At 46.4% G+C, this 8,826-nt stretch overlaps 1 long non-coding RNA gene across 2 annotated transcripts; it reads right to left on the bottom strand.

Annotated features, from left to right (window-relative positions):
- Positions 1-4,320: 4,320 nt before the first annotated feature.
- Positions 4,321-8,108, bottom strand: LOC116080595. 2 transcript variants are annotated; one of them, XR_004114492.1, is made up of 3 exons: positions 7,923-8,108; positions 5,419-5,652; positions 4,321-4,815 (listed from the first exon to the last, which is right to left on the bottom strand). It is a non-coding gene; the product is annotated as an uncharacterized LOC116080595 (long non-coding RNA). The 2 variants fall into 2 exon arrangements; XR_004114493.1 differs by having other exon boundaries at positions 5,546-5,652.
- Positions 8,109-8,826: the final 718 nt, after the last annotated feature.

Here is an 8,826-nt window from a genome sequence, read left to right as displayed (position 1 = left end):
AGCAATGTCCGAATTTTCTCTTGCTAGCTGTAAGAAAATGATATCTTGGTGAGTTCCTAGCACACTAGGAACATATCTGGGCCACCTCTGAGTTTGGGGTGCCAGGCGACAATGCGGAGGCAGGAGACTGACTTTCCTTGAAGTTTACGCCTCAGATACCGCCTTCACGCAAAGTGTGCGGGGCAGGAAACCAGGAGAGAATGTCATCATTAAAAAACAAGAAAGAGGGCCGGCAGTGGTGGCACACGCCTTTAATCCCAGCACTTGGGAGGCAGAGGCAGGCGGATTTCTGAGTTCGAGGCCAACCTGGTTTACAGAGTGAGTTCCAGGACAGCCAGAGAAACCCTGTCTTGAAAAACAAAACAAAAACAAACAAACAAACAAACAAAAAAAAAACAAGAAAGAAAGGTTTGGGGGGTGGGGGATACAGACAGAGATACAGAAACACAGAGAGACAGACAGACACAGACACACAGATACAGAGAGAACAATATAGTCAGCTATGCCAAATGGTACTGAGGGAGCTGTTTGATGAGAAGACAGATGGACCTATTGGATTTAGCAGTGTAGAAGATTCTAGTAACCTTGGCAAGGGAGAGTTTGGTAGACCAGTAGGAGCAGGCAAACGAAAAGGATGTGAAGACAGGAAGCAGGAAAAGGAGATTACCGGAAGGAGTGAAGTGGGACAAGGGAAGGAACTCTTCAGGATGTCCCGAGTCCAGGGGTGCCCCTGACTCTGTGGGCTGAGATGTGGCTCCAGAGGCGGCTGACAGAGTCCACAAGGAAACCCTGCAAGAGGGAGGAAGGAGCCGACTAAGCCTCTAAACAGGTAGACTTAAGGAGGGGTTCCCCCACTGCATCCAGGAAGAAATGCCGGCGTTCGGATCTTCTCACAGGCTTTGCACCTCCATGGCCTCATCCATGCAGCCTCATCCATGCACGTGGTGCAAAGCATCTAACAAAGCAAGTACCCAGGACACACACCCTGCACAGGTACTCAGTGACTCCCAGGAATGCGCGGTGTAAGTCAAAACCCAGGAGGCAGCAGGTGTCCTCCTTGCCTGCATGGGATTTAAGTGGTGTGTTCTAAAGCTCTCTCCTCTGCTCTCTGGGATTAGCCATGGTCCCAGCAAGTGATTTAAAATCATTACTTGTCCCTTTTGGTTGAACCTCAAACATTTGAAATGTCCACAGTTTGGCAGGCTGATAGTACAGCTGAGCATCAAGAGGACAGACATGTCACATCCGTCTGTTATCCCACTTAATACCAGCTTGCTGTCCTTCCTACTGCTGAGGAGTCCTGGATCTGGCAGATAGATGTCAGACCAAAGAGTGGCTGCCTGGTCCTCAAACAGTGGCTCCCAGAATGCCTTGGGTGGTGGCAGGGAGGAAGAGACATTACTGAGTTGTAAGTGCTTTGCCTTCAAGTGTGGGATGTTCCCTCCATTTCACAGGCAAAGGATCTTAGCGGCAGAGACAACAGTATGTCTCCAGTCAGAGCTGCACTCCGTGAATTTTACTGTGTGTTCAGTAACTCTGGAGGGTGATTCAGGGATGTCAGTGACAAGAGTTGAATTTCATGAAAATATATTTAACTCTTCTTTCTCTTTTGTTTGCTTTTAAAGATGGTTTTCTCTGTGTAGCCCTGGCTGTCCTGGAACTCACTCTGTAGACCAGGGTAGTCAAAAAGAACAAGTGAAAAGTTCATTTAGGGGGACTGGAGAGGTGACTCAGCCGTTAAGAGCACCGACTGCTTTTCCAGAGGTCCTGAGTTCAATTCCCAGCAACCACATGGTGGCTCACAACCACCTATAATGGGATCTGATGCCTTCTTCTGGTGTGTCTGAAGACAGCTACAGTGTACTCATATGCATAAAATAAACGAATCTTTTTTAAAAAAAAAAAAAAGAAGCCGGGCGGTGATGGCGCAGGCCCTTAATCCCAGCACTTGGGAGGCAGAGGCAGGCGGATTTCTGAGTTCAAGGCCAGCCTGGTCTACAGAGTGAGTTCCAGGACAGCCAGGGCTACACAGAGAAACCATGTCTTGAAAAAAAAACCAAAGAAAAAATAAAACAAAAACAAAAACAAAACAAAACAAAAAAACCCAAAAGAAAAAAAGAAAAGAAAAAGAAAAGTTCATTTAGTTCAAGTCAAAGTTTTTAGTTCAAGTGTGTGGTGGTTCACAGCTACAGTCCCAGCTACCGGGAGCTCAGATGGGATGGCTTGAGCCCAGGAGTTCCAGGCTGGCAGGGGGTAAAACATCAAATTTCCCACGCCCAAGAGTTCAGTCATAACACTGAAAATGAGCTACTTATTTTAGTGTTTATCTTACTTATCTTTCTTTTGTTTATCTTTAAGATATTTATCTCATTTATCTGTTTAAGTAGTATTTATCTTAGTGGCTTACACTACATCATTAGACAAACCAATTCTTTGAATTTTATTATTTTTACTCGTTTTTTGGAAAAAGGAATAGAGGACACAAAAAGTTTCAACACCTGGTTTAGGGCTTTCTTATCACTTTCTCCCTTTCCAGGCCTTCCTTCTCCTTCCATAGATATTGAAAGGACTGGCATTAGCACAAGATCCCCCTAGACCAAGTTCCTAGCACAAAGGAGATTTTTGTTTGTTTGTTTTTTGTGTCTTGTTTTTTTTTTGCCTCAGAGGGCAAGGAGTAAGAGACAAAGTTAGGAGTCAGAGGATGCAGAAGAAGGGGAACAGATCAAGGGAGAGGGGGAAAGGTCAAAGGACTGCCATTGGCTAGAGAGGAGACAGATGTGGCACACAGGAAAATGGCAGTTTATAAAGGTAAAGGAGGAGCTATTTACTTTTAACTGGACATGTTAATTAGGTGAGCCAAAGGGAACTTTTGATTGCTGAGCTTCAGTAATTTAATAGCTGGACTTTGGTGGTCAGTCTCAGGAGGAAGAAGTGGCCAAATGAGAGAGTAGACCTTGGTGACCAGCTTTAGGAATGTAACCTAATGATTTTTAGCTAGACAGAGAATGGGAGAGAAGGGTCAAGGCCAAAGAGCCACATTTGACATCCTCAGGCTGGCCAGAACAGCTTTGGATATGTCTGTCATGACTGATGGACAGACATTTATAGACGGATTATTAACAAAAATCCATGGTTTGTTTAGATTTCCTCTGTCTCTAGCCGATGACCTTGTTTTGGTTTCAGAATTCCATTTACAGGCCCCTCATATTAGGTGTCCTGCTCCTTGGCAGTGACAATTTCCTAGGCTTTTGCTTTTGGTGTCCTTGTCGGCTTGGGAATGGAGTAGGGTATGGGCTGGCTCCCTAATGGGACTAGTCTACAGCTTTTGTTTTGTTTTCCTGATTTGAGCAGGGGTGGAGGTTCTTGACCTTATATCAAATATATAAATAAATAAATATATATATACATATATATGTGTGTAATGTACATGTATGTATATGTATATTTATATAATGTCACCATGATATAATTGTTTTTTGTTTGTTTGTTTGTTTTGGTTTTTTGAGACAGGGTTTCTCTGTGTAGCCCTGGCTGTCCTGGAACTCACTCTGTAGACCAGGCTGGCCTCGAACTCAGAAATCTGCCTGCTTCTGCCTCCCAAGTGCTGGGATTAAAGGCGTGCGCCACCACCGCCCGGTGATTTATAATTGTTGATGTTGATGTTGATCTTGATCGGGAACTGTTTGTTTTTTTTCATTCTTTAAAACATTTATATAGGCAGAAGGGGTGCAGTGTTTAAAAATGGGTGCTTCTCTTGCAGAAGACCTGAGTTCTAGATTCAGCACCCACATTGAGTGGCCCACAGCTGCCTGTGACTAACTCCAGCGGCATCTGATGCCACTAGTTTCCACAGAGACAGGATTCACCCTACCCCTGCCCCACCCCCCACACCAAGCAAAAGTCAAAATAAATCTTGGGGAAAAAAAAAATCCTCTATGGGACTAGAGAGATGGTTCAGCAGTGAAGAGCACTGTCTGTTCTTCCCGAGGTCCAGGGTTCAATTCCCAGCACGCACACAATGGCTCTCAACTATCTGTAACTCCAGGATCTATCTATCTTCCTTACACAGACATACATGCAGGCAGAACACCAATGCACATAAATTAAAAATAAATTAAAATCTGCCTGCCTCTGCTTCCCAAGTGCTGAGATTAAAGGCATGTGCCATGACCTCCTGGTGTAAAACCTTTTTGAAGTACAAGGGTTGGGGTGTGGCTCACTGGTAGCCTGCTTGCTTAGGAGACATGAGGTTCTGGGTCTCAGCACTGAATCTCAACACCATCCACACATTTATATAAGTACAGACTCACAGATACTTATTTAATACTTATGAGTTGTAACCCCAAACCATTTTATTTTATTGCTTAGCCTGTTTCCACCGTGGCCGTTGGGGGCTTTTCTCACTGATTTCTGTGCCCTTTTACAAATCTCTATCAATGTAGGTCTTTTCTTCTTCTTAACCATTTTTCAGAAGTTTTAGTTTGACTATGTATTTGGTGGGGGGAGGTCAGAGGTCAGAGGACAATCCTTTCCTTCCACCTTTATGTGGGTTCCAGGCATCGTTGGGCGCCTTTGCTGCTGAACCATCTTCTGGCTCTGTTTCTTTCTTTTAAGCTAAGTTTTGTACAGACTTTAACATAAACCACGAGCTCCTGTGGCATCGCCAGCCAGGTCTGGCCCCGAATGGGTGTGTCTAGGGTATACTGCAGTGCTGCCTGGGTCTGTCTGGACATGTCCCCTTCTGAAGATCAGAGCCACGAGTTGCTCAGCTTCCTGCTTTAGGACGCAGTAGACTCACTCCACCCAGCAGGCCCACTGCAGTGGGAAGACAGAAAGTAGGAGAGAGGAGTGTGTGAGTTTATGTGTGATGAGGAGCAACCAGGAACAACAGATCTAGCCAGGCCGTGGTGGCTCAGGCCTTTAATCCCAGCACTTGGGAAGCAGAGGCAGGTGGGTCTCTGAGTTCAAGTCCAGCCTGGCCTTCAGATCCAACTCCAGGAAAGCCAGGGCTATACAGAGAAACCCTGTCTTGAACATCCTCCTCCCCTAAAAGAACACAGATCTGAGAGTGGTACAGCTTTAATGCGGGCCCTTGACCGTGGACAGCTCACTAACTCCTGCATACTACAGCAATTGAAGGAGATTGTTCGGGCTGGTGAGATAGCTCTGCAGTTAAGAGCACTGGCTCTTAACCAGAGGTCCGGAGTGCAATTCCCAGCGACCACACGGTGTCTCACAAACATCTCCAGGGGCATCTGTTGCCCCCTTCTGGCTTGCAGGTGTACATGCAGCAGAACACTCATACATTTAATGAATGAATGAATGAATGAATGAATGAATTAGGAAACATTTTAAAAGGGGTTGGCCAGGAATGTTCCTGATCAAGCCACTGCAAAGGAATGGCTCCTGTCGACTCACGTGTGCATCCTGGGCCCATAGCACTATTAGGAGTAGGTGTGGCCTTGTTGGAGGAAGTGTGTCACCGTGTAGGCCGGCTATGATGTCTCCTGTGCTTAAGCTCCGCCCAGTGTGGAATTCCAGTCACCTGCCGCCTTCAAATCAAGCTGTAGAACGCTCAGCTCCTCCAGCACCATGTCCGCCTGCCCACTGCCATGCTTCCTGCCGTGATGATAATGGACTGAACCCCTGAAACTGAAAGCCAGCCCCAATTAATGCTTTCCTTTATAAGAGTTGCTTTGAAGCCGGGCGGTGGTGGCGCACGCCTTTAATCCCAGTACTTGGGAGGCAGAGACAGGCGGATTTCTGAGTTCGAGGCCAGCCTGGTTTACAGAGTGAGTTCCAGGACAGCCAGGGCTATACAGAGAAACCCTGTCTCGAAAAATGTAAAAAAAAAAAAAAGAGTTGCTTTGGTCACAGTGTCTTTTCAGCAATGGAAACCTAATTCAAACACACCTCATAAGACTTCAGTGGGCTGGCATATGAGCAATGATGAGAATCAGGCCTGGCATGCAGTGAGGACTATGAAATGGTTTCTATCATTTATCCACAACCATGCAGATCAGAATCTCCTCACAGCCATTGCTTCTCAAGCAAAACGCAAAGCCAGCCTTACTGGCAGGCTGACACAGGTCACTCAGAGCTCTGACTTGAAAATGCAGTAGCTGCCATGCAGTGGTGGCACACGCCTTTAATTCTAGCACTTGGGAGGTAGAGGCAGGAGGATTTCTGAGTTCAAGGCCAGCCTGGTCTACAGAGTGAATTCCAGAACAGCCAGGGCTGCATAGAGAAACGCTTTCTCAAAAAACAAAAAAGCAAAAACAAAAAACGAATAAAAAATAAAATAAAATGCAGCAGCAACTGGCTAGTTTTGGGGTTTGTTTGTTTGTTTGTTTCTTTTTTTCTTTCTTTCTTTCTTTTGGTTTTTTTGAGACAGGGTTTCTCCGTGTAGCCCTGGCTCTTCTGGAACTCACTCTGTAGACCAGGCTGGCCTCAAACTCAGAAATCTGCCTGCCTCTGCCTCTCAAGTGCTGGGATTAAAGGCCTGCGCCACCACCTGCTAGTTGCAACTAGCTAGTTTAATTAAAGAAAGAATGTATAGAAAGGATTCTGAGTTTCTCACAGAGGCCCTGAGAAGGATGGAGGGCCAGGATTAGAGTGTAAGTGAGAACAAGGCTCAAAACAATGTCAACTCTGCACCCCAGAGACCTTGACAACCTGTACTACACTCAAGGGCAGAGCCTGAAAGATGCTATTGTTGCTTTCCCCTGAAAGCTGGACAAAGCTGTCATAGCCTTGTGGCCACTGTCCCAAGATAAGGTTCTTTGCTGCTCTCTGTTGTTGGTGTGGGCTCCTGATTCAGAGTCCCAGGGCAGTACACTGGGTGACTGAGTGCCGATCCCATATCTAAGCAGACAAGCATTGGAAGTTGTCAGAGGGTTGACAGTTGCCACTTGTAAGACAGACTCACCCACAAAATTTCAGAAGGATTCCACGGCTGAGTTGCCAAAGAGTGACAGATGTCACCTGCCATCCTGCCCTCAAACTTTGTCCCAGCATGTCAACATCCACTGATGGACGAATAACATTAAGTACTTAGAGTAAACACATTTCAGAACCACTGGTCCAAAGGTTGGGTGTCCCTTGCTTTTTGTTTTCTTTGTTTTTATTTTCTTCCACTGTTGGTTTGGTTTTTTTTCCCCCTCCTTCGGAGTCATCTGTGCCTGGCTTCTGTGCTGGTGGGATTGGGAGCACTGTGCATGGAGGCTGTGGTTTCTGCTCTTTGAAAGATGCTGTCCCTCTACAAATGGCACTAGTTGTTCCAATTGACTAATTACCATGAAAATTCAAAGACCTTAGTATGTAGAACAGGCTGGCTTCAAATGCCCCCTGCCTCTGCCTCCCAAGTACAAGTGGTGAGTTGAGTGGAGCACTGCCACCCCCGGCCCTGTTTTGCATTTTTTTAAATGAAAAACAAAACAAAACAAATGTTTTTATAGTAGAAGTTTGCAATGTCTTTTGTTGTTGTTGTTTTTTTTTAAATGAAAAAATAGAACCCAGAGGATGAGATGAAGTTATGCAGCTTTAGTGGCTGATTCTAGGCCTAATGTCCCAATCCTTAGTTTCCACCACTGCCAGGTTGCCAGTTTCCAGCCCAGGAAGCCAACCACACCCTCCTGGGGCAGGTCCAGACAGGAGCCTTTGGTCTGGTCTGTGGCGACCAACCGCGGCCCTTGCTGACTTACTCACCTACTGGGTGTGGAATCCAGAGCAGCCATCTCTGGGCCTCTTATCTTTTATCCGGAGAGAGAGGAAAGGAGAACCAGGACCACGGCCCTCACTTTGCACTTGTTCTTTTAGAAGCCTTGTCTCTGCTGGGCCCTGGGCCACCATTGTCACCTGCTGGACTCTGACCTTTGCCAGCATCTCTGGCCTCCTAACAGTATTTCTTGCTACCCTCTTACCTTAGTCTTTGACTTGCTCTGGGTCCTGCCTTCCTATCCTGGTTCCCAGTCAGATTCTGCCTTCTTGCACGTACCCAGCATTGTCTTTTGGCCTAGCCAGCCAGGGGTGAGCTGACCCAGCCACCCTGCAGGAATCTTGCTGGCAGCAGGGTTCCAATCCCGGCCTTCACCGGCCTCCTCAGTACCCAGCAGCACCTGGGCCAACAAACATTGAAGAGATGCATGACCAACCTGCTCTCTTTGGGTGTGGCCGGCTCCTCATCATGACTAATTAGAGAAGAGGCAGGTGAGGAGCTGAGGAGACATTTCTAACAAACTGTGTGGTGGAGATTTTTCCTTCCACAACACCTGGGGGCATTCCTGCTTTGTACTGAGGCCGGATATTTAGCGCTGAAAGCTCAATGCCGTCAGCAAGATTTGCGGGGGTGGGGTGGGGTGGGGGCTTTCCCAGGCCAGAGTGAAGAAAATTGGTCTTGAGAATCCAGAAGAACTTCAGGATTGGCCCGAGTCAGCTAAAGTGAATCAGAGAGAAAGATACACCTTCCTGCCTCCATTCCAAGATCTGTATTCAACAGCATAGGTGTTGGGTGCCATGCTGGGTGCTAAGGATCAATGGAGAATGAGACATACTCCCTGCCCTCAAGAAAGACAGACGGACATGGTATTTATAGTAGATGATGATACATGCTCTAATAATAGCTAGCATATATTAAATGCTCACTATATGCCAGACTCTGTACTCAAAGATATTGGCCAGGCATTGTTCTGTGTAATTGTAATCATCACAGTATTATTATCATCTCCTTCATACAGGGGAGGAAATGGAGGCCCAGAGACATTAAGTGACTTGCCTAAGGTCACACAGCTGAGGTAAGATGCATACCTAGAATTTAAATCCAAGTTG

The sequence above is a fragment of the Mastomys coucha genome, unplaced genomic scaffold (assembly GCF_008632895.1).
Source record: "Mastomys coucha isolate ucsf_1 unplaced genomic scaffold, UCSF_Mcou_1 pScaffold6, whole genome shotgun sequence".
Taxonomy (NCBI): Eukaryota; Metazoa; Chordata; class Mammalia; order Rodentia; family Muridae; genus Mastomys; species Mastomys coucha.
Note: the sequence above shows the minus strand (reverse complement) of the source record. Positions and strands in the feature narration are given on the sequence as shown.